Here is a 21762-nt window from a genome sequence, read left to right as displayed (position 1 = left end):
AATTTATTTAAAAATTGCTGTACCGGTCAATTCCTTTAAAAAATAGAACAGGTGAACTGTTTATGTTTGTGTCAACTAAACGAGACAGTGAAAAGTCCGTGCTGATTGTGAAAAAGCGTTGAATTTATTTTCTGATTAATGAAATTTCCTAGGCTTTAAAAACTGCGTTCGTCGGACCTAGGATGAATCAACATGATCATGTTATTTCGTTCGATTAAGATTAAATACGTAAACGTATGATATACGTTTAAAAATGTATTCTCGCGACTTGTCGTATTTCACAAGCCGCTTTTTATTTTCACACCCGTTTTGTCATGCAGAAATCGTTTCATGCTGTCAGGTATTTGAAGCAAATCAAGATCTCGTGTTTCGTGTGCTTTTTGTATATAAATTTGCAAAATTTGTGTAGCTTTGGTTAAAATTAAAACACCGTGTTTGAGTAAGAAATAGGATTTGTAGGCTTTGGAAACTCGGAAAGATTTGAGTATCGCTTCTCGGCCTTTTGGCTAAGATCAAAGTGTAGTATCTGTTCTTATCAGCTTAATATCTGATACGTACCCCATGTGGGTACTTCGATATTAAACTGATATTTGCAACTAGGTGAGATGTTAGGTGCTTGCACCGCTCTTGCCACGAGTTGGCCTGGTATTGCAGTACCTCCAGGATCGGCTCACTCCCCTGTTTGGGGAGAAAATTAAAATAGAAAAATAGCTTTCCCTTCAATAGCCTGCGAAACAGCCCCAGTAAAATATTCTCTAATGCTTTTCACTGAGCACTACATGTGTACTTTTTCTATATATCTTTCTTATTTAAGGAGTTTGCGTAAATTGTATAGTTTTACTCATTGTTGTAAATCATTCTACTTCTCGTGCATGTAAAATAAGTTGCATTTTCTTTTTTTTTTTTTTTTATGTCTGTTCTCTAAAAAGTTCTTTTCTTTTCTTGTAATGTAATATTTTTGTTGTCGCTTGCTTGTATTTATAACAGCACATGTCAGTGTATTAATGTATTCTCGTTCCTAAAAAGAAACTCTATAAATTTTTAGCGTTACGGAAAAACGCGGGGAAAAGAATTACGTCCCCTTCTACTGTTTCAATCATCGTTAATAGCGACGTCGCCTCAGAACGAGGGCAAACGATGGAAACTGCAGTCGGCCGGTAAGTTTTTTCCTCCTTCTAAAATTTATTTAAAAATTGCTGTACCGGTCAATTCCTTTAAAAAATAGAACAGGTGAACTGTTTATGTTTGTGTCAACTAAACGAGACAGTGAAAAGTCCGTGCTGATTGTGAAAAAGCGTTGAATTTATTTTCTGATTAATGAAATTTCCTAGGCTTTAAAAACTGCGTTCGTCGGACCTAGGATGAATCAACATGATCATGTTATTTCGTTCGATTAAGATTAAATACGTAAACGTATGATATACGTTTAAAAATGTATTCTCGCGACTTGTCGTATTTCACAAGCCGCTTTTTATTTTCACACCCGTTTTGTCATGCAGAAATCGTTTCATGCTGTCAGGTATTTGAAGCAAATCAAGATCTCGTGTTTCGTGTGCTTTTTGTATATAAATTTGCAAAATTTGTGTAGCTTTGGTTAAAATTAAAACACCGTGTTTGAGTAAGAAATAGGATTTGTAGGCTTTGGAAACTCGGAAAGATTTGAGTATCGCTTCTCGGCCTTTTGGCTAAGATCAAAGTGTAGTATCTGTTCTTATCAGCTTAATATCTGATACGTACCCCATGTGGGTACTTCGATATTAAACTGATTTTTGCAACTAGGTGAGATGTTAGGTGCTTGCACCGCTCTTGCCACGAGTTGGCCTGGTATTGCAGTACCTCCAGGATCGGCTCACTCCCCTGTTTGGGGAGAAAATTAAAATAGAAAAATAGCTTTCCCTTCAATAGCCTGCGAAACAGCCCCAGTAAAATATTCTCTAATGCTTTTCACTGAGCACTACATGTGTACTTTTTCTATATATCTTTCTTATTTAAGGAGTTTGCGTAAATTGTATAGTTTTACTCATTGTTGTAAATCATTCTACTTCTCGTGCATGTAAAATAAGTTGCATTTTCTTTTTTTTTTTTTTTTTATGTCTGTTCTCTAAAAAGTTCTTTTCTTTTCTTGTAATGTAATATTTTTGTTGTCGCTTGCTTGTATTTATAACAGCACATGTCAGTGTATTAATGTATTCTCGTTCCTAAAAAGAAACTCTATAAATTTTTAGCGTTACGGAAAAACGCGGGGAAAAGAATTACGTCCCCTTCTACTGTTTCAATCATCGTTAATAGCGACGTCGCCTCAGAACGAGGGCAAACGATGGAAACTGCAGTCGGCCGGTAAGTTTTTTCCTCCTTCTAAAATTTATTTAAAAATTGCTGTACCGGTCAATTCCTTTAAAAAATAGAACAGGTGAACTGTTTATGTTTGTGTCAACTAAACGAGACAGTGAAAAGTCCGTGCTGATTGTGAAAAAGCGTTGAATTTATTTTCTGATTAATGAAATTTCCTAGGCTTTAAAAACTGCGTTCGTCGGACCTAGGATGAATCAACATGATCATGTTATTTCGTTCGATTAAGATTAAATACGTAAACGTATGATATACGTTTAAAAATGTATTCTCGCGACTTGTCGTATTTCACAAGCCGCTTTTTATTTTCACACCCGTTTTGTCATGCAGAAATCGTTTCATGCTGTCAGGTATTTGAAGCAAATCAAGATCTCGTGTTTCGTGTGCTTTTTGTATATAAATTTGCAAAATTTGTGTAGCTTTGGTTAAAATTAAAACACCGTGTTTGAGTAAGAAATAGGATTTGTAGGCTTTGGAAACTCGGAAAGATTTGAGTATCGCTTCTCGGCCTTTTGGCTAAGATCAAAGTGTAGTATCTGTTCTTATCAGCTTAATATCTGATACGTACCCCATGTGGGTACTTCGATATTAAACTGATATTTGCAACTAGGTGAGATGTTAGGTGCTTGCACCGCTCTTGCCACGAGTTGGCCTGGTATTGCAGTACCTCCAGGATCGGCTCACTCCCCTGTTTGGGGAGAAAATTAAAATAGAAAAATAGCTTTCCCTTCAATAGCCTGCGAAACAGCCCCAGTAAAATATTCTCTAATGCTTTTCACTGAGCACTACATGTGTACTTTTTCTATATATCTTTCTTATTTAAGGAGTTTGCGTAAATTGTATAGTTTTACTCATTGTTGTAAATCATTCTACTTCTCGTGCATGTAAAATAAGTTGCATTTTCTTTTTTTTTTTTTTTTATGTCTGTTCTCTAAAAAGTTCTTTTCTTTTCTTGTAATGTAATATTTTTGTTGTCGCTTGCTTGTATTTATAACAGCACATGTCAGTGTATTAATGTATTCTCGTTCCTAAAAAGAAACTCTATAAATTTTTAGCGTTACGGAAAAACGCGGGGAAAAGAATTACGTCCCCTTCTACTGTTTCAATCATCGTTAATAGCGACGTCGCCTCAGAACGAGGGCAAACGATGGAAACTGCAGTCGGCCGGTAAGTTTTTTCCTCCTTCTAAAATTTATTTAAAAATTGCTGTACCGGTCAATTCCTTTAAAAAATAGAACAGGTGAACTGTTTATGTTTGTGTCAACTAAACGAGACAGTGAAAAGTCCGTGCTGATTGTGAAAAAGCGTTGAATTTATTTTCTGATTAATGAAATTTCCTAGGCTTTAAAAACTGCGTTCGTCGGACCTAGGATGAATCAACATGATCATGTTATTTCGTTCGATTAAGATTAAATACGTAAACGTATGATATACGTTTAAAAATGTATTCTCGCGACTTGTCGTATTTCACAAGCCGCTTTTTATTTTCACACCCGTTTTGTCATGCAGAAATCGTTTCATGCTGTCAGGTATTTGAAGCAAATCAAGATCTCGTGTTTCGTGTGCTTTTTGTATATAAATTTGCAAAATTTGTGTAGCTTTGGTTAAAATTAAAACACCGTGTTTGAGTAAGAAATAGGATTTGTAGGCTTTGGAAACTCGGAAAGATTTGAGTATCGCTTCTCGGCCTTTTGGCTAAGATCAAAGTGTAGTATCTGTTCTTATCAGCTTAATATCTGATACGTACCCCATGTGGGTACTTCGATATTAAACTGATTTTTGCAACTAGGTGAGATGTTAGGTGCTTGCACCGCTCTTGCCACGAGTTGGCCTGGTATTGCAGTACCTCCAGGATCGGCTCACTCCCCTGTTTGGGGAGAAAATTAAAATAGAAAAATAGCTTTCCCTTCAATAGCCTGCGAAACAGCCCCAGTAAAATATTCTCTAATGCTTTTCACTGAGCACTACATGTGTACTTTTTCTATATATCTTTCTTATTTAAGGAGTTTGCGTAAATTGTATAGTTTTACTCATTGTTGTAAATCATTCTACTTCTCGTGCATGTAAAATAAGTTGCATTTTCTTTTTTTTTTTTTTTTTATGTCTGTTCTCTAAAAAGTTCTTTTCTTTTCTTGTAATGTAATATTTTTGTTGTCGCTTGCTTGTATTTATAACAGCACATGTCAGTGTATTAATGTATTCTCGTTCCTAAAAAGAAACTCTATAAATTTTTAGCGTTACGGAAAAACGCGGGGAAAAGAATTACGTCCCCTTCTACTGTTTCAATCATCGTTAATAGCGACGTCGCCTCAGAACGAGGGCAAACGATGGAAACTGCAGTCGGCCGGTAAGTTTTTTCCTCCTTCTAAAATTTATTTAAAAATTGCTGTACCGGTCAATTCCTTTAAAAAATAGAACAGGTGAACTGTTTATGTTTGTGTCAACTAAACGAGACAGTGAAAAGTCCGTGCTGATTGTGAAAAAGCGTTGAATTTATTTTCTGATTAATGAAATTTCCTAGGCTTTAAAAACTGCGTTCGTCGGACCTAGGATGAATCAACATGATCATGTTATTTCGTTCGATTAAGATTAAATACGTAAACGTATGATATACGTTTAAAAATGTATTCTCGCGACTTGTCGTATTTCACAAGCCGCTTTTTATTTTCACACCCGTTTTGTCATGCAGAAATCGTTTCATGCTGTCAGGTATTTGAAGCAAATCAAGATCTCGTGTTTCGTGTGCTTTTTGTATATAAATTTGCAAAATTTGTGTAGCTTTGGTTAAAATTAAAACACCGTGTTTGAGTAAGAAATAGGATTTGTAGGCTTTGGAAACTCGGAAAGATTTGAGTATCGCTTCTCGGCCTTTTGGCTAAGATCAAAGTGTAGTATCTGTTCTTATCAGCTTAATATCTGATACGTACCCCATGTGGGTACTTCGATATTAAACTGATTTTTGCAACTAGGTGAGATGTTAGGTGCTTGCACCGCTCTTGCCACGAGTTGGCCTGGTATTGCAGTACCTCCAGGATCGGCTCACTCCCCTGTTTGGGGAGAAAATTAAAATAGAAAAATAGCTTTCCCTTCAATAGCCTGCGAAACAGCCCCAGTAAAATATTCTCTAATGCTTTTCACTGAGCACTACATGTGTACTTTTTCTATATATCTTTCTTATTTAAGGAGTTTGCGTAAATTGTATAGTTTTACTCATTGTTGTAAATCATTCTACTTCTCGTGCATGTAAAATAAGTTGCATTTTCTTTTTTTTTTTTTTTTTTATGTCTGTTCTCTAAAAAGTTCTTTTCTTTTCTTGTAATGTAATATTTTCGTTGTCGCTTGCTTGTATTTATAACAGCACATGTCAGTGTATTAATGTATTCTCGTTCCTAAAAAGAAACTCTATAAATTTTTAGCGTTACGGAAAAACGCGGGGAAAAGAATTACGTCCCCTTCTACTGTTTCAATCATCGTTAATAGCGACGTCGCCTCAGAACGAGGGCAAACGATGGAAACTGCAGTCGGCCGGTAAGTTTTTTCCTCCTTCTAAAATTTATTTAAAAATTGCTGTACCGGTCAATTCCTTTAAAAAATAGAACAGGTGAACTGTTTATGTTTGTGTCAACTAAACGAGACAGTGAAAAGTCCGTGCTGATTGTGAAAAAGCGTTGAATTTATTTTCTGATTAATGAAATTTCCTAGGCTTTAAAAACTGCGTTCGTCGGACCTAGGATGAATCAACATGATCATGTTATTTCGTTCGATTAAGATTAAATACGTAAACGTATGATATACGTTTAAAAATGTATTCTCGCGACTTGTCGTATTTCACAAGCCGCTTTTTATTTTCACACCCGTTTTGTCATGCAGAAATCGTTTCATGCTGTCAGGTATTTGAAGCAAATCAAGATCTCGTGTTTCGTGTGCTTTTTGTATATAAATTTGCAAAATTTGTGTAGCTTTGGTTAAAATTAAAACACCGTGTTTGAGTAAGAAATAGGATTTGTAGGCTTTGGAAACTCGGAAAGATTTGAGTATCGCTTCTCGGCCTTTTGGCTAAGATCAAAGTGTAGTATCTGTTCTTATCAGCTTAATATCTGATACGTACCCCATGTGGGTACTTCGATATTAAACTGATTTTTGCAACTAGGTGAGATGTTAGGTGCTTGCACCGCTCTTGCCACGAGTTGGCCTGGTATTGCAGTACCTCCAGGATCGGCTCACTCCCCTGTTTGGGGAGAAAATTAAAATAGAAAAATAGCTTTCCCTTCAATAGCCTGCGAAACAGCCCCAGTAAAATATTCTCTAATGCTTTTCACTGAGCACTACATGTGTACTTTTTCTATATATCTTTCTTATTTAAGGAGTTTGCGTAAATTGTATAGTTTTACTCATTGTTGTAAATCATTCTACTTCTCGTGCATGTAAAATAAGTTGCATTTTCTTTTTTTTTTTTTTTTTATGTCTGTTCTCTAAAAAGTTCTTTTCTTTTCTTGTAATGTAATATTTTTGTTGTCGCTTGCTTGTATTTATAACAGCACATGTCAGTGTATTAATGTATTCTCGTTCCTAAAAAGAAACTCTATAAATTTTTAGCGTTACGGAAAAACGCGGGGAAAAGAATTACGTCCCCTTCTACTGTTTCAATCATCGTTAATAGCGACGTCGCCTCAGAACGAGGGCAAACGATGGAAACTGCAGTCGGCCGGTAAGTTTTTTCCTCCTTCTAAAATTTATTTAAAAATTGCTGTACCGGTCAATTCCTTTAAAAAATAGAACAGGTGAACTGTTTATGTTTGTGTCAACTAAACGAGACAGTGAAAAGTCCGTGCTGATTGTGAAAAAGCGTTGAATTTATTTTCTGATTAATGAAATTTCCTAGGCTTTAAAAACTGCGTTCGTCGGACCTAGGATGAATCAACATGATCATGTTATTTCGTTCGATTAAGATTAAATACGTAAACGTATGATATACGTTTAAAAATGTATTCTCGCGACTTGTCGTATTTCACAAGCCGCTTTTTATTTTCACACCCGTTTTGTCATGCAGAAATCGTTTCATGCTGTCAGGTATTTGAAGCAAATCAAGATCTCGTGTTTCGTGTGCTTTTTGTATATAAATTTGCAAAATTTGTGTAGCTTTGGTTAAAATTAAAACACCGTGTTTGAGTAAGAAATAGGATTTGTAGGCTTTGGAAACTCGGAAAGATTTGAGTATCGCTTCTCGGCCTTTTGGCTAAGATCAAAGTGTAGTATCTGTTCTTATCAGCTTAATATCTGATACGTACCCCATGTGGGTACTTCGATATTAAACTGATTTTTGCAACTAGGTGAGATGTTAGGTGCTTGCACCGCTCTTGCCACGAGTTGGCCTGGTATTGCAGTACCTCCAGGATCGGCTCACTCCCCTGTTTGGGGAGAAAATTAAAATAGAAAAATAGCTTTCCCTTCAATAGCCTGCGAAACAGCCCCAGTAAAATATTCTCTAATGCTTTTCACTGAGCACTACATGTGTACTTTTTCTATATATCTTTCTTATTTAAGGAGTTTGCGTAAATTGTATAGTTTTACTCATTGTTGTAAATCATTCTACTTCTCGTGCATGTAAAATAAGTTGCATTTTCTTTTTTTTTTTTTTTTTATGTCTGTTCTCTAAAAAGTTCTTTTCTTTTCTTGTAATGTAATATTTTTGTTGTCGCTTGCTTGTATTTATAACAGCACATGTCAGTGTATTAATGTATTCTCGTTCCTAAAAAGAAACTCTATAAATTTTTAGCGTTACGGAAAAACGCGGGGAAAAGAATTACGTCCCCTTCTACTGTTTCAATCATCGTTAATAGCGACGTCGCCTCAGAACGAGGGCAAACGATGGAAACTGCAGTCGGCCGGTAAGTTTTTTCCTCCTTCTAAAATTTATTTAAAAATTGCTGTACCGGTCAATTCCTTTAAAAAATAGAACAGGTGAACTGTTTATGTTTGTGTCAACTAAACGAGACAGTGAAAAGTCCGTGCTGATTGTGAAAAAGCGTTGAATTTATTTTCTGATTAATGAAATTTCCTAGGCTTTAAAAACTGCGTTCGTCGGACCTAGGATGAATCAACATGATCATGTTATTTCGTTCGATTAAGATTAAATACGTAAACGTATGATATACGTTTAAAAATGTATTCTCGCGACTTGTCGTATTTCACAAGCCGCTTTTTATTTTCACACCCGTTTTGTCATGCAGAAATCGTTTCATGCTGTCAGGTATTTGAAGCAAATCAAGATCTCGTGTTTCGTGTGCTTTTTGTATATAAATTTGCAAAATTTGTGTAGCTTTGGTTAAAATTAAAACACCGTGTTTGAGTAAGAAATAGGATTTGTAGGCTTTGGAAACTCGGAAAGATTTGAGTATCGCTTCTCGGCCTTTTGGCTAAGATCAAAGTGTAGTATCTGTTCTTATCAGCTTAATATCTGATACGTACCCCATGTGGGTACTTCGATATTAAACTGATTTTTGCAACTAGGTGAGATGTTAGGTGCTTGCACCGCTCTTGCCACGAGTTGGCCTGGTATTGCAGTACCTCCAGGATCGGCTCACTCCCCTGTTTGGGGAGAAAATTAAAATAGAAAAATAGCTTTCCCTTCAATAGCCTGCGAAACAGCCCCAGTAAAATATTCTCTAATGCTTTTCACTGAGCACTACATGTGTACTTTTTCTATATATCTTTCTTATTTAAGGAGTTTGCGTAAATTGTATAGTTTTACTCATTGTTGTAAATCATTCTACTTCTCGTGCATGTAAAATAAGTTGCATTTTCTTTTTTTTTTTTTTTTTATGTCTGTTCTCTAAAAAGTTCTTTTCTTTTCTTGTAATGTAATATTTTTGTTGTCGCTTGCTTGTATTTATAACAGCACATGTCAGTGTATTAATGTATTCTCGTTCCTAAAAAGAAACTCTATAAATTTTTAGCGTTACGGAAAAACGCGGGGAAAAGAATTACGTCCCCTTCTACTGTTTCAATCATCGTTAATAGCGACGTCGCCTCAGAACGAGGGCAAACGATGGAAACTGCAGTCGGCCGGTAAGTTTTTTCCTCCTTCTAAAATTTATTTAAAAATTGCTGTACCGGTCAATTCCTTTAAAAAATAGAACAGGTGAACTGTTTATGTTTGTGTCAACTAAACGAGACAGTGAAAAGTCCGTGCTGATTGTGAAAAAGCGTTGAATTTATTTTCTGATTAATGAAATTTCCTAGGCTTTAAAAACTGCGTTCGTCGGACCTAGGATGAATCAACATGATCATGTTATTTCGTTCGATTAAGATTAAATACGTAAACGTATGATATACGTTTAAAAATGTATTCTCGCGACTTGTCGTATTTCACAAGCCGCTTTTTATTTTCACACCCGTTTTGTCATGCAGAAATCGTTTCATGCTGTCAGGTATTTGAAGCAAATCAAGATCTCGTGTTTCGTGTGCTTTTTGTATATAAATTTGCAAAATTTGTGTAGCTTTGGTTAAAATTAAAACACCGTGTTTGAGTAAGAAATAGGATTTGTAGGCTTTGGAAACTCGGAAAGATTTGAGTATCGCTTCTCGGCCTTTTGGCTAAGATCAAAGTGTAGTATCTGTTCTTATCAGCTTAATATCTGATACGTACCCCATGTGGGTACTTCGATATTAAACTGATTTTTGCAACTAGGTGAGATGTTAGGTGCTTGCACCGCTCTTGCCACGAGTTGGCCTGGTATTGCAGTACCTCCAGGATCGGCTCACTCCCCTGTTTGGGGAGAAAATTAAAATAGAAAAATAGCTTTCCCTTCAATAGCCTGCGAAACAGCCCCAGTAAAATATTCTCTAATGCTTTTCACTGAGCACTACATGTGTACTTTTTCTATATATCTTTCTTATTTAAGGAGTTTGCGTAAATTGTATAGTTTTACTCATTGTTGTAAATCATTCTACTTCTCGTGCATGTAAAATAAGTTGCATTTTCTTTTTTTTTTTTTTTTTATGTCTGTTCTCTAAAAAGTTCTTTTCTTTTCTGGTAATGTAATATTTTTGTTGTCGCTTGCTTGTATTTATAACAGCACATGTCAGTGTATTAATGTATTCTCGTTCCTAAAAAGAAACTCTATAAATTTTTAGCGTTACGGAAAAACGCGGGGAAAAGAATTACGTCCCCTTCTACTGTTTCAATCATCGTTAATAGCGACGTCGCCTCAGAACGAGGGCAAACGATGGAAACTGCAGTCGGCCGGTAAGTTTTTTCCTCCTTCTAAAATTTATTTAAAAATTGCTGTACCGGTCAATTCCTTTAAAAAATAGAACAGGTGAACTGTTTATGTTTGTGTCAACTAAACGAGACAGTGAAAAGTCCGTGCTGATTGTGAAAAAGCGTTGAATTTATTTTCTGATTAATGAAATTTCCTAGGCTTTAAAAACTGCGTTCGTCGGACCTAGGATGAATCAACATGATCATGTTATTTCGTTCGATTAAGATTAAATACGTAAACGTATGATATACGTTTAAAAATGTATTCTCGCGACTTGTCGTATTTCACAAGCCGCTTTTTATTTTCACACCCGTTTTGTCATGCAGAAATCGTTTCATGCTGTCAGGTATTTGAAGCAAATCAAGATCTCGTGTTTCGTGTGCTTTTTGTATATAAATTTGCAAAATTTGTGTAGCTTTGGTTAAAATTAAAACACCGTGTTTGAGTAAGAAATAGGATTTGTAGGCTTTGGAAACTCGGAAAGATTTGAGTATCGCTTCTCGGCCTTTTGGCTAAGATCAAAGTGTAGTATCTGTTCTTATCAGCTTAATATCTGATACGTACCCCATGTGGGTACTTCGATATTAAACTGATTTTTGCAACTAGGTGAGATGTTAGGTGCTTGCACCGCTCTTGCCACGAGTTGGCCTGGTATTGCAGTACCTCCAGGATCGGCTCACTCCCCTGTTTGGGGAGAAAATTAAAATAGAAAAATAGCTTTCCCTTCAATAGCCTGCGAAACAGCCCCAGTAAAATATTCTCTAATGCTTTTCACTGAGCACTACATGTGTACTTTTTCTATATATCTTTCTTATTTAAGGAGTTTGCGTAAATTGTATAGTTTTACTCATTGTTGTAAATCATTCTACTTCTCGTGCATGTAAAATAAGTTGCATTTTCTTTTTTTTTTTTTTTTTATGTCTGTTCTCTAAAAAGTTCTTTTCTTTTCTTGTAATGTAATATTTTTGTTGTCGCTTGCTTGTATTTATAACAGCACATGTCAGTGTATTAATGTATTCTCGTTCCTAAAAAGAAACTCTATAAATTTTTAGCGTTACGGAAAAACGCGGGGAAAAGAATTACGTCCCCTTCTACTGTTTCAATCATCGTTAATAGCGACGTCGCCTCAGAACGAGGGCAAACGATGGAAACTGCAGTCGGCCGGTAAGTTTTTTCCTCCTTCTAAAATTTATTTAAAAATTGCTGTACCGGTCAATTCCTTTAAAAAATAGAACAGGTGAACTGTTTATGTTTGTGTCAACTAAACGAGACAGTGAAAAGTCCGTGCTGATTGTGAAAAAGCGTTGAATTTATTTTCTGATTAATGAAATTTCCTAGGCTTTAAAAACTGCGTTCGTCGGACCTAGGATGAATCAACATGATCATGTTATTTCGTTCGATTAAGATTAAATACGTAAACGTATGATATACGTTTAAAAATGTATTCTCGCGACTTGTCGTATTTCACAAGCCGCTTTTTATTTTCACACCCGTTTTGTCATGCAGAAATCGTTTCATGCTGTCAGGTATTTGAAGCAAATCAAGATCTCGTGTTTCGTGTGCTTTTTGTATATAAATTTGCAAAATTTGTGTAGCTTTGGTTAAAATTAAAACACCGTGTTTGAGTAAGAAATAGGATTTGTAGGCTTTGGAAACTCGGAAAGATTTGAGTATCGCTTCTCGGCCTTTTGGCTAAGATCAAAGTGTAGTATCTGTTCTTATCAGCTTAATATCTGATACGTACCCCATGTGGGTACTTCGATATTAAACTGATTTTTGCAACTAGGTGAGATGTTAGGTGCTTGCACGACGAAACGCGCTAGACGAAACGCGCGTCTGGCGTATAAATTTATAATCCTGGTACTTTTGATAACTATTAACACCACTGGGTCGATGCCACTGCTGGTGGACGTTTCGTCCCCGAGGGTATCACCAGCCCAGTAGTCAGCACTTCGGTGTTGACATGAATATCAATTATATGGTCATTTTTATAAATTTTCTGTTTACAAAACTTTGAATTTTTCGAAAAACTAAGGATTTTCTTACCCCAGGAGTAGATAACCTTAGCCGTATTTGGCACAACTTTTTGGAATTTTGGATCCTCAATGCTCTTCAACTTTGTATTTATTTGGCTTTTTAACTATTTTGATCTGAGCGTCACTGATGAGTCTTATGTAGACGAAACGCGCGTCTGGCGTATAAATTTATAATCCTGGTACTTTTGATAACTATTAACACCACTGGGTCGATGCCACTGCTGGTGGACGTTTTGTCCCCGAGGGTATCACCAGCCCAGTAGTCAGCACTTCGGTGTTGACATGAATATCAATTATATGGTCATTTTTATAAATTTTCTGTTTACAAAACTTTGAATTTTTCGAAAAACTAAGGATTTTCTTACCCCAGGAGTAGATAACCTTAGCCGTATTTGGCACAACTTTTTGGAATTTTGGATCCTCAATGCTCTTCAACTTTGTATTTATTTGGCTTTTTAACTATTTTGATCTGAGCGTCACTGATGAGTCTTATGTAGACGAAACGCGCGTCTGGCGTATAAATTTATAATCCTGGTACTTTTGATAACTATTGCCACGAGTTGGCCTGGTATTGCAGTACCTCCAGGATCGGCTCACTCCCCTGTTTGGGGAGAAAATTAAAATAGAAAAATAGCTTTCCCTTCAATAGCCTGCGAAACAGCCCCAGTAAAATATTCTCTAATGCTTTTCACTGAGCACTACATGTGTACTTTTTCTATATATCTTTCTTATTTAAGGAGTTTGCGTAAATTGTATAGTTTTACTCATTGTTGTAAATCATTCTACTTCTCGTGCATGTAAAATAAGTTGCATTTTCTTTTTTTTTTTTTTTTTATGTCTGTTCTCTAAAAAGTTCTTTTCTTTTCTTGTAATGTAATATTTTTGTTGTCGCTTGCTTGTATTTATAACAGCACATGTCAGTGTATTAATGTATTCTCGTTCCTAAAAAGAAACTCTATAAATTTTTAGCGTTACGGAAAAACGCGGGGAAAAGAATTACGTCCCCTTCTACTGTTTCAATCATCGTTAATAGCGACGTCGCCTCAGAACGAGGGCAAACGATGGAAACTGCAGTCGGCCGGTAAGTTTTTTCCTCCTTCTAAAATTTATTTAAAAATTGCTGTACCGGTCAATTCCTTTAAAAAATAGAACAGGTGAACTGTTTATGTTTGTGTCAACTAAACGAGACAGTGAAAAGTCCGTGCTGATTGTGAAAAAGCGTTGAATTTATTTTCTGATTAATGAAATTTCCTAGGCTTTAAAAACTGCGTTCGTCGGACCTAGGATGAATCAACATGATCATGTTATTTCGTTCGATTAAGATTAAATACGTAAACGTATGATATACGTTTAAAAATGTATTCTCGCGACTTGTCGTATTTCACAAGCCGCTTTTTATTTTCACACCCGTTTTGTCATGCAGAAATCGTTTCATGCTGTCAGGTATTTGAAGCAAATCAAGATCTCGTGTTTCGTGTGCTTTTTGTATATAAATTTGCAAAATTTGTGTAGCTTTGGTTAAAATTAAAACACCGTGTTTGAGTAAGAAATAGGATTTGTAGGCTTTGGAAACTCGGAAAGATTTGAGTATCGCTTCTCGGCCTTTTGGCTAAGATCAAAGTGTAGTATCTGTTCTTATCAGCTTAATATCTGATACGTACCCCATGTGGGTACTTCGATATTAAACTGATTTTTGCAACTAGGTGAGATGTTAGGTGCTTGCACCGCTCTTGCCACGAGTTGGCCTGGTATTGCAGTACCTCCAGGATCGGCTCACTCCCCTGTTTGGGGAGAAAATTAAAATAGAAAAATAGCTTTCCCTTCAATAGCCTGCGAAACAGCCCCAGTAAAATATTCTCTAATGCTTTTCACTGAGCACTACATGTGTACTTTTTCTATATATCTTTCATATTTAAGGAGTTTGCGTAAATTGTATAGTTTTACTCATTGTTGTAAATCATTCTACTTCTCGTGCATGTAAAATAAGTTGCATTTTCTTTTTTTTTTTTTTTTTATGTCTGTTCTCTAAAAAGTTCTTTTCTTTTCTTGTAATGTAATATTTTTGTTGTCGCTTGCTTGTATTTATAACAGCACATGTCAGTGTATTAATGTATTCTCGTTCCTAAAAAGAAACTCTATAAATTTTTAGCGTTACGGAAAAACGCGGGGAAAAGAATTACGTCCCCTTCTACTGTTTCAATCATCGTTAATAGCGACGTCGCCTCAGAACGAGGGCAAACGATGGAAACTGCAGTCGGCCGGTAAGTTTTTTCCTCCTTCTAAAATTTATTTAAAAATTGCTGTACCGGTCAATTCCTTTAAAAAATAGAACAGGTGAACTGTTTATGTTTGTGTCAACTAAACGAGACAGTGAAAAGTCCGTGCTGATTGTGAAAAAGCGTTGAATTTATTTTCTGATTAATGAAATTTCCTAGGCTTTAAAAACTGCGTTCGTCGGACCTAGGATGAATCAACATGATCATGTTATTTCGTTCGATTAAGATTAAATACGTAAACGTATGATATACGTTTAAAAATGTATTCTCGCGACTTGTCGTATTTCACAAGCCGCTTTTTATTTTCACACCCGTTTTGTCATGCAGAAATCGTTTCATGCTGTCAGGTATTTGAAGCAAATCAAGATCTCGTGTTTCGTGTGCTTTTTGTATATAAATTTGCAAAATTTGTGTAGCTTTGGTTAAAATTAAAACACCGTGTTTGAGTAAGAAATAGGATTTGTAGGCTTTGGAAACTCGGAAAGATTTGAGTATCGCTTCTCGGCCTTTTGGCTAAGATCAAAGTGTAGTATCTGTTCTTATCAGCTTAATATCTGATACGTACCCCATGTGGGTACTTCGATATTAAACTGATTTTTGCAACTAGGTGAGATGTTAGGTGCTTGCACCGCTCTTGCCACGAGTTGGCCTGGTATTGCAGTACCTCCAGGATCGGCTCACTCCCCTGTTTGGGGAGAAAATTAAAATAGAAAAATAGCTTTCCCTTCAATAGCCTGCGAAACAGCCCCAGTAAAATATTCTCTAATGCTTTTCACTGAGCACTACATGTGTACTTTTTCTATATATCTTTCTTATTTAAGGAGTTTGCGTAAATTGTATAGTTTTACTCATTGTTGTAAATCATTCTACTTCTCGTGCATGTAAAATAAGTTGCATTTTCTTTTTTTTTTTTTTTTTATGTCTGTTCTCTAAAAAGTTCTTTTCTTTTCTTGTAATGTAATATTTTTGTTGTCGCTTGCTTGTATTTATAACAGCACATGTCAGTGTATTAATGTATTCTCGTTCCTAAAAAGAAACTCTATAAATTTTTAGCGTTACGGAAAAACGCGGGGAAAAGAATTACGTCCCCTTCTACTGTTTCAATCATCGTTAATAGCGACGTCGCCTCAGAACGAGGGCAAACGATGGAAACTGCAGTCGGCCGGTAAGTTTTTTCCTCCTTCTAAAATTTATTTAAAAATTGCTGTACCGGTCAATTCCTTTAAAAAATAGAACAGGTGAACTGTTTATGTTTGTGTCAACTAAACGAGACAGTGAAAAGTCCGTGCTGATTGTGAAAAAGCGTTGAATTTATTTTCTGATTAATGAAATTTCCTAGGCTTTAAAAACTGCGTTCGTCGGACCTAGGATGAATCAACATGATCATGTTATTTCGTTCGATTAAGATTAAATACGTAAACGTATGATATACGTTTAAAAATGTATTCTCGCGACTTGTCGTATTTCACAAGCCGCTTTTTATTTTCACACCCGTTTTGTCATGCAGAAATCGTTTCATGCTGTCAGGTATTTGAAGCAAATCAAGATCTCGTGTTTCGTGTGCTTTTTGTATATAAATTTGCAAAATTTGTGTAGCTTTGGTTAAAATTAAAACACCGTGTTTGAGTAAGAAATAGGATTTGTAGGCTTTGGAAACTCGGAAAGATTTGAGTATCGCTTCTCGGCCTTTTGGCTAAGATCAAAGTGTAGTATCTGTTCTTATCAGCTTAATATCTGATACGTACCCCATGTGGGTACTTCGATATTAAACTGATTTTTGCAACTAGGTGAGATGTTAGGTGCTTGCACCGCTCTTGCCACGAGTTGGCCTGGTATTGCAGTACCTCCAGGATCGGCTCACTCCCCTGTTTGGGGAGAAAATTAAAATAGAAAAATAGCTTTCCCTTCAATAGCCTGCGAAACAGCCCCAGTAAAATATTCTCTAATGCTTTTCACTGAGCACTACATGTGTACTTTTTCTATATATCTTTCTTATTTAAGGAGTTTGCGTAAATTGTATAGTTTTACTCATTGTTGTAAATCATTCTACTTCTCGTGCATGTAAAATAAGTTGCATTTTCTTTTTTTTTTTTTTTTATGTCTGTTCTCTAAAAAGTTCTTTTCTTTTCTTGTAATGTAATATTTTTGTTGTCGCTTGCTTGTATTTATAACAGCACATGTCAGTGTATTAATGTATTCTCGTTCCTAAAAAGAAACTCTATAAATTTTTAGCGTTACGGAAAAACGCGGGGAAAAGAATTACGTCCCCTTCTACTGTTTCAATCATCGTTAATAGCGACGTCGCCTCAGAACGAGGGCAAACGATGGAAACTGCAGTCGGCCGGTAAGTTTTTTCCTCCTTCTAAAATTTATTTAAAAATTGCTGTACCGGTCAATTCCTTTAAAAAATAGAACAGGTGAACTGTTTATGTTTGTGTCAACTAAACGAGACAGTGAAAAGTCCGTGCTGATTGTGAAAAAGCGTTGAATTTATTTTCTGATTAATGAAATTTCCTAGGCTTTAAAAACTGCGTTCGTCGGACCTAGGATGAATCAACATGATCATGTTATTTCGTTCGATTAAGATTAAATACGTAAACGTATGATATACGTTTAAAAATGTATTCTCGCGACTTGTCGTATTTCACAAGCCGCTTTTTATTTTCACACCCGTTTTGTCATGCAGAAATCGTTTCATGCTGTCAGGTATTTGAAGCAAATCAAGATCTCGTGTTTCGTGTGCTTTTTGTATATAAATTTGCAAAATTTGTGTAGCTTTGGTTAAAATTAAAACACCGTGTTTGAGTAAGAAATAGGATTTGTAGGCTTTGGAAACTCGGAAAGATTTGAGTATCGCTTCTCGGCCTTTTGGCTAAGATCAAAGTGTAGTATCTGTTCTTATCAGCTTAATATCTGATACGTACCCCATGTGGGTACTTCGATATTAAACTGATTTTTGCAACTAGGTGAGATGTTAGGTGCTTGCACCGCTCTTGCCACGAGTTGGCCTGGTATTGCAGTACCTCCAGGATCGGCTCACTCCCCTGTTTGGGGAGAAAATTAAAATAGAAAAATAGCTTTCCCTTCAATAGCCTGCGAAACAGCCCCAGTAAAATATTCTCTAATGCTTTTCACTGAGCACTACATGTGTACTTTTTCTATATATCTTTCTTATTTAAGGAGTTTGCGTAAATTGTATAGTTTTACTCATTGTTGTAAATCATTCTACTTCTCGTGCATGTAAAATAAGTTGCATTTTCTTTTTTTTTTTTTTTTTATGTCTGTTCTCTAAAAAGTTCTTTTCTTTTCTTGTAATGTAATATTTTTGTTGTCGCTTGCTTGTATTTATAACAGCACATGTCAGTGTATTAATGTATTCTCGTTCCTAAAAAGAAACTCTATAAATTTTTAGCGTTACGGAAAAACGCGGGGAAAAGAATTACGTCCCCTTCTACTGTTTCAATCATCGTTAATAGCGACGTCGCCTCAGAACGAGGGCAAACGATGGAAACTGCAGTCGGCCGGTAAGTTTTTTCCTCCTTCTAAAATTTATTTAAAAATTGCTGTACCGGTCAATTCCTTTAAAAAATAGAACAGGTGAACTGTTTATGTTTGTGTCAACTAAACGAGACAGTGAAAAGTCCGTGCTGATTGTGAAAAAGCGTTGAATTTATTTTCTGATTAATGAAATTTCCTAGGCTTTAAAAACTGCGTTCGTCGGACCTAGGATGAATCAACATGATCATGTTATTTCGTTCGATTAAGATTAAATACGTAAACGTATGATATACGTTTAAAAATGTATTCTCGCGACTTGTCGTATTTCACAAGCCGCTTTTTATTTTCACACCCGTTTTGTCATGCAGAAATCGTTTCATGCTGTCAGGTATTTGAAGCAAATCAAGATCTCGTGTTTCGTGTGCTTTTTGTATATAAATTTGCAAAATTTGTGTAGCTTTGGTTAAAATTAAAACACCGTGTTTGAGTAAGAAATAGGATTTGTAGGCTTTGGAAACTCGGAAAGATTTGAGTATCGCTTCTCGGCCTTTTGGCTAAGATCAAAGTGTAGTATCTGTTCTTATCAGCTTAATATCTGATACGTACCCCATGTGGGTACTTCGATATTAAACTGATTTTTGCAACTAGGTGAGATGTTAGGTGCTTGCACCGCTCTTGCCACGAGTTGGCCTGGTATTGCAGTACCTCCAGGATCGGCTCACTCCCCTGTTTGGGGAGAAAATTAAAATAGAAAAATAGCTTTCCCTTCAATAGCCTGCGAAACAGCCCCAGTAAAATATTCTCTAATGCTTTTCACTGAGCACTACATGTGTACTTTTTCTATATATCTTTCTTATTTAAGGAGTTTGCGTAAATTGTATAGTTTTACTCATTGTTGTAAATCATTCTACTTCTCGTGCATGTAAAATAAGTTGCATTTTCTTTTTTTTTTTTTTTTTATGTCTGTTCTCTAAAAAGTTCTTTTCTTTTCTTGTAATGTAATATTTTTGTTGTCGCTTGCTTGTATTTATAACAGCACATGTCAGTGTATTAATGTATTCTCGTTCCTAAAAAGAAACTCTATAAATTTTTAGCGTTACGGAAAAACGCGGGGAAAAGAATTACGTCCCCTTCTACTGTTTCAATCATCGTTAATAGCGACGTCGCCTCAGAACGAGGGCAAACGATGGAAACTGCAGTCGGCCGGTAAGTTTTTTCCTCCTTCTAAAATTTATTTAAAAATTGCTGTACCGGTCAATTCCTTTAAAAAATAGAACAGGTGAACTGTTTATGTTTGTGTCAACTAAACGAGACAGTGAAAAGTCCGTGCTGATTGTGAAAAAGCGTTGAATTTATTTTCTGATTAATGAAATTTCCTAGGCTTTAAAAACTGCGTTCGTCGGACCTAGGATGAATCAACATGATCATGTTATTTCGTTCGATTAAGATTAAATACGTAAACGTATGATATACGTTTAAAAATGTATTCTCGCGACTTGTCGTATTTCACAAGCCGCTTTTTATTTTCACACCCGTTTTGTCATGCAGAAATCGTTTCATGCTGTCAGGTATTTGAAGCAAATCAAGATCTCGTGTTTCGTGTGCTTTTTGTATATAAATTTGCAAAATTTGTGTAGCTTTGGTTAAAATTAAAACACCGTGTTTGAGTAAGAAATAGGATTTGTAGGCTTTGGAAACTCGGAAAGATTTGAGTATCGCTTCTCGGCCTTTTGGCTAAGATCAAAGTGTAGTATCTGTTCTTATCAGCTTAATATCTGATACGTACCCCATGTGGGTACTTCGATATTAAACTGATTTTTGCAACTAGGTGAGATGTTAGGTGCTTGCACCGCTCTTGCCACGAGTTGGCCTGGTATTGCAGTACCTCCAGGATCGGCTCACTCCCCTGTTTGGGGAGAAAATTAAAATAGAAAAATAGCTTTCCCTTCAATAGCCTGCGAAACAGCCCCAGTAAAATATTCTCTAATGCTTTTCACTGAGCACTACATGTGTACTTTTTCTATATATCTTTCTTATTTAAGGAGTTTGCGTAAATTGTATAGTTTTACTCATTGTTGTAAATCATTCTACTTCTCGTGCATGTAAAATAAGTTGCATTTTCTTTTTTTTTTTTTTTTTATGTCTGTTCTCTAAAAAGTTCTTTTCTTTTCTTGTAATGTAATATTTTTGTTGTCGCTTGCTTGTATTTATAACAGCACATGTCAGTGTATTAATGTATTCTCGTTCCTAAAAAGAAACTCTATAAATTTTTAGCGTTACGGAAAAACGCGGGGAAAAGAATTACGTCCCCTTCTACTGTTTCAATCATCGTTAATAGCGACGTCGCCTCAGAACGAGGGCAAACGATGGAAACTGCAGTCGGCCGGTAAGTTTTTTCCTCCTTCTAAAATTTATTTAAAAATTGCTGTACCGGTCAATTCCTTTAAAAAATAGAACAGGTGAACTGTTTATGTTTGTGTCAACTAAACGAGACAGTGAAAAGTCCGTGCTGATTGTGAAAAAGCGTTGAATTTATTTTCTGATTAATGAAATTTCCTAGGCTTTAAAAACTGCGTTCGTCGGACCTAGGATGAATCAACATGATCATGTTATTTCGTTCGATTAAGATTAAATACGTAAACGTATGATATACGTTTAAAAATGTATTCTCGCGACTTGTCGTATTTCACAAGCCGCTTTTTATTTTCACACCCGTTTTGTCATGCAGAAATCGTTTCATGCTGTCAGGTATTTGAAGCAAATCAAGATCTCGTGTTTCGTGTGCTTTTTGTATATAAATTTGCAAAATTTGTGTAGCTTTGGTTAAAATTAAAACACCGTGTTTGAGTAAGAAATAGGATTTGTAGGCTTTGGAAACTCGGAAAGATTTGAGTATCGCTTCTCGGCCTTTTGGCTAAGATCAAAGTGTAGTATCTGTTCTTATCAGCTTAATATCTGATACGTACCCCATGTGGGTACTTCGATATTAAACTGATTTTTGCAACTAGGTGAGATGTTAGGTGCTTGCACCGCTCTTGCCACGAGTTGGCCTGGTATTGCAGTACCTCCAGGATCGGCTCACTCCCCTGTTTGGGGAGAAAATTAAAATAGAAAAATAGCTTTCCCTTCAATAGCCTGCGAAACAGCCCCAGTAAAATATTCTCTAATGCTTTTCACTGAGCACTACATGTGTACTTTTTCTATATATCTTTCTTATTTAAGGAGTTTGCGTAAATTGTATAGTTTTACTCATTGTTGTAAATCATTCTACTTCTCGTGCATGTAAAATAAGTTGCATTTTCTTTTTTTTTTTTTTTTTATGTCTGTTCTCTAAAAAGT

General features: G+C 35.8%; 17 non-coding genes and 1 pseudogene across 17 annotated transcripts; all 18 read left to right on the top strand.

Annotated features, from left to right (window-relative positions):
• Positions 1–486: 486 nt before the first annotated feature.
• LOC143084487 (U2 spliceosomal RNA) lies at positions 487–679 on the top strand. The gene has a single exon (XR_012981109.1). It is a non-coding gene; the product is annotated as a U2 spliceosomal RNA (small nuclear RNA).
• A 986-nt stretch (positions 680–1665) lies between these two features.
• LOC143084519 (U2 spliceosomal RNA) lies at positions 1666–1858 on the top strand. The gene has a single exon (XR_012981140.1). It is a non-coding gene; the product is annotated as a U2 spliceosomal RNA (small nuclear RNA).
• Positions 1859–2845: 987 nt separating this feature from the next.
• On the top strand, positions 2846–3038 carry LOC143084486 (U2 spliceosomal RNA). The gene has a single exon (XR_012981108.1). It is a non-coding gene; the product is annotated as a U2 spliceosomal RNA (small nuclear RNA).
• A 986-nt stretch (positions 3039–4024) lies between these two features.
• On the top strand, positions 4025–4217 carry LOC143084517 (U2 spliceosomal RNA). Its single transcript, XR_012981138.1, has one exon. It is a non-coding gene; the product is annotated as a U2 spliceosomal RNA (small nuclear RNA).
• A 987-nt stretch (positions 4218–5204) lies between these two features.
• On the top strand, positions 5205–5397 carry LOC143084516 (U2 spliceosomal RNA). The gene has a single exon (XR_012981137.1). It is a non-coding gene; the product is annotated as a U2 spliceosomal RNA (small nuclear RNA).
• A 988-nt stretch (positions 5398–6385) lies between these two features.
• LOC143084514 (U2 spliceosomal RNA) lies at positions 6386–6578 on the top strand. The gene has a single exon (XR_012981136.1). It is a non-coding gene; the product is annotated as a U2 spliceosomal RNA (small nuclear RNA).
• Positions 6579–7565: 987 nt separating this feature from the next.
• LOC143084513 (U2 spliceosomal RNA) lies at positions 7566–7758 on the top strand. The gene has a single exon (XR_012981135.1). It is a non-coding gene; the product is annotated as a U2 spliceosomal RNA (small nuclear RNA).
• A 987-nt stretch (positions 7759–8745) lies between these two features.
• On the top strand, positions 8746–8938 carry LOC143084512 (U2 spliceosomal RNA). Its single transcript, XR_012981134.1, has one exon. It is a non-coding gene; the product is annotated as a U2 spliceosomal RNA (small nuclear RNA).
• A 987-nt stretch (positions 8939–9925) lies between these two features.
• LOC143084511 (U2 spliceosomal RNA) lies at positions 9926–10118 on the top strand. The gene has a single exon (XR_012981133.1). It is a non-coding gene; the product is annotated as a U2 spliceosomal RNA (small nuclear RNA).
• A 987-nt stretch (positions 10119–11105) lies between these two features.
• LOC143084510 (U2 spliceosomal RNA) lies at positions 11106–11298 on the top strand. Its single transcript, XR_012981132.1, has one exon. It is a non-coding gene; the product is annotated as a U2 spliceosomal RNA (small nuclear RNA).
• Positions 11299–12285: 987 nt separating this feature from the next.
• LOC143084497 (U2 spliceosomal RNA) lies at positions 12286–12463 on the top strand (annotated as a pseudogene).
• Positions 12464–14238: 1775 nt separating this feature from the next.
• On the top strand, positions 14239–14431 carry LOC143084509 (U2 spliceosomal RNA). Its single transcript, XR_012981131.1, has one exon. It is a non-coding gene; the product is annotated as a U2 spliceosomal RNA (small nuclear RNA).
• A 987-nt stretch (positions 14432–15418) lies between these two features.
• LOC143084508 (U2 spliceosomal RNA) lies at positions 15419–15611 on the top strand. Its single transcript, XR_012981130.1, has one exon. It is a non-coding gene; the product is annotated as a U2 spliceosomal RNA (small nuclear RNA).
• A 987-nt stretch (positions 15612–16598) lies between these two features.
• On the top strand, positions 16599–16791 carry LOC143084507 (U2 spliceosomal RNA). Its single transcript, XR_012981129.1, has one exon. It is a non-coding gene; the product is annotated as a U2 spliceosomal RNA (small nuclear RNA).
• A 986-nt stretch (positions 16792–17777) lies between these two features.
• Positions 17778–17970, top strand: LOC143084506 (U2 spliceosomal RNA). Its single transcript, XR_012981128.1, has one exon. It is a non-coding gene; the product is annotated as a U2 spliceosomal RNA (small nuclear RNA).
• Positions 17971–18957: 987 nt separating this feature from the next.
• On the top strand, positions 18958–19150 carry LOC143084505 (U2 spliceosomal RNA). The gene has a single exon (XR_012981127.1). It is a non-coding gene; the product is annotated as a U2 spliceosomal RNA (small nuclear RNA).
• Positions 19151–20137: 987 nt separating this feature from the next.
• On the top strand, positions 20138–20330 carry LOC143084504 (U2 spliceosomal RNA). The gene has a single exon (XR_012981126.1). It is a non-coding gene; the product is annotated as a U2 spliceosomal RNA (small nuclear RNA).
• Positions 20331–21317: 987 nt separating this feature from the next.
• Positions 21318–21510, top strand: LOC143084503 (U2 spliceosomal RNA). Its single transcript, XR_012981125.1, has one exon. It is a non-coding gene; the product is annotated as a U2 spliceosomal RNA (small nuclear RNA).
• Positions 21511–21762: the final 252 nt, after the last annotated feature.

This window comes from Mytilus galloprovincialis, chromosome 7 (assembly GCF_965363235.1).
Source record: "Mytilus galloprovincialis chromosome 7, xbMytGall1.hap1.1, whole genome shotgun sequence".
NCBI classification, from domain to species: Eukaryota; Metazoa; Mollusca; class Bivalvia; order Mytilida; family Mytilidae; genus Mytilus; species Mytilus galloprovincialis.
This window is presented reverse-complemented; position numbering and strand designations above follow the sequence as displayed.